Source organism: Nannobrachium achirus (genome assembly GCF_963921795.1).
Source record: "Nannobrachium achirus genome assembly, chromosome: 9".
NCBI lineage: Eukaryota > Metazoa > Chordata > Actinopteri > Myctophiformes > Myctophidae > Nannobrachium > Nannobrachium achirus.
In genome coordinates, this window is record NC_137818.1 from 12,377,313 (window position 1) to 12,379,576 (window position 2,264).

The following is a 2,264-nucleotide window of genomic DNA, read 5'->3' on the forward strand; positions in this document are numbered from 1 at the left end:
CCATCCATCCATCCATCCATCCATCCATCCATCCATGCATCCATCCACATCCATCCATCCACTTACTGTACTGTACTTTACTGTACTCTACTGTACTGTACTTTACTGTACTCTACTGTACTCTACTGTACCTTACTGTACTGTACTTTAATGTACTCTACTGTACCTTACTGTACTGTACTTTAATGTACTCTACTGTACCTTACTGTACTGTACTTTAATGTACTCTACTGTACCTTACTGTACTGTACTCTACTGTACCTTACTGTATTGTACTTTGTACATTAATGTACTTTAATGTACTCTACTGTACTCTACTGTACCTTACTTTACCTTACTGTCCTGTACTTTAATGTACTCTACTGTACTCTACTTTACCTTACTGTACTGTACTTTAATGTACTCTACTGTACTCTACTTTACCTTACTGTCCTGTACTCTACTGTGCTCTACTTTACCTTACTGTACTTTGCTGTACTCTACTGTACTCTACTTTACCTTACTGTACTTTGCTGTACTCTACTGTACTCTACTTTACCTTACTGTACTTTGCTGTACACTACTGTACCTGACTGTACCGTATTGTACTGTACTGTACTTTGCTGTACTGTACTGTACTGTACTGTACCGTATTGCACTGTACTCTACTTTACCTTACTGTACTTTGCTTTACTCTACTGTACCTGACTGTACCGTATTGTACTGTACTGTACTTTGCTGTACTGTACTGTACTGTACTGTACTGTACCGTATTGCACTGTACTCTACTTTACCTTACTGTACTTTGCTTTACTCTACTGTACCTGACTGTACCGTATTGTACTGTACTTTGCTGTACTCTACTGTACCTTGCTGTACCGTATTGTACTGTACTTTGCTGTACTCTACTGTACCTTGCTGTACCGTATTGTACTGTACTATGCTGTACCTTGCTGTACTGTATCTTACTGTACTGTAATCTACTGTATCTTACTGTACCGTATTGTACTGTACTCTACTTTACCTTACCTTACTGTACTTTGCTTTACTCTACTGTACCTGACTGTACCGTATTGTACTGTACTTTGCTGTACTCTACTGTACCTTGCTGTACCGTATTGTACTGTACTTTGCTGTACTCTACTGTACCTTGCTGTACCGTATTGTACTGTACTATGCTGTACCTTGCTGTACTGTATCTTACTGTACTGTAATCTACTGTATCTTACTCTACTGTACCTGACTGTACCGTATTGTACTGTACTTTGCTGTACTCTACTGTACCTTGCTGTACCGTATTGTACTGTACTTTGCTGTACTCTACTGTACCTTGCTGTACCGTATTGTACTGTACTATGCTGTACCTTGCTGTACTGTATCTTACTGTACTGTAATCTACTGTATCTTACTGTACCTCTCTCTCTCTCTCTCTCTCTCTCTCTCTCTCTCTTTCTCTCTCTCTCTCATCTCTCTCTCCTCTCTCTCTCTCTCTAACCCCCCCCTTCCCTCTTGAAACCCGATACTCTTGTGACCATGATGACAAACTCACTCTACAGAGGATTGCGCAATAGGTATTGCGAAATAAGCATACAAACACAAACTGTACGGTAAATATGCATTTTGAAAAGATGACACTAAGTGGATTACGTTCAGCATAGCATGCAGTATATATTTCTGTAATAATGGTGACTTCCAACACGACCGAATGTCGGGAACCGCCGAACAGAATCCGTCTTTGGCCGTTTTGAGTTGGTGTGGCTGAGATGTGGAATTAAGGGACACGCTCTCTTCTCCTCCAGGCTAGTTTGTTAGTCCAGTGGTTCTCAACCGCGACCCCCAAAATAATCATATTTGAACTGGGGATCCCCCACCCTGACAAGCATTGGAATTGTAGGAGGAATTAAGGAATTACATTTAGTTTGACTCGGTTCCACAGATTAAATATTGTGAAAATAGCAGATCGACAAGCTTATAACGCTGCAAGGGGTTGTGAGCTTGTAGTTTGTCTATTTTCAAAATGTTTGCCTCTTTCATACATTATTTGACAATTTGGCCAATGTTTGACCAGTTTTTATAGTATAGTTAATTCATTTTGATACAATATTGATATTCTTCTTAAAAATGAATGGTATTTACAATAGACAGGTCAGGGGGGAGGTAAGGATAGGCGTTGTCTTTTTTTGACCCCCTCAAAAATTATGTGGGGACCCCCCTGGGGGGTGCCAGCCCACAGGTTGAGAACCACTGTGTTAGTGGAGCAGACACAGCCCACTCTGTAGTCACTA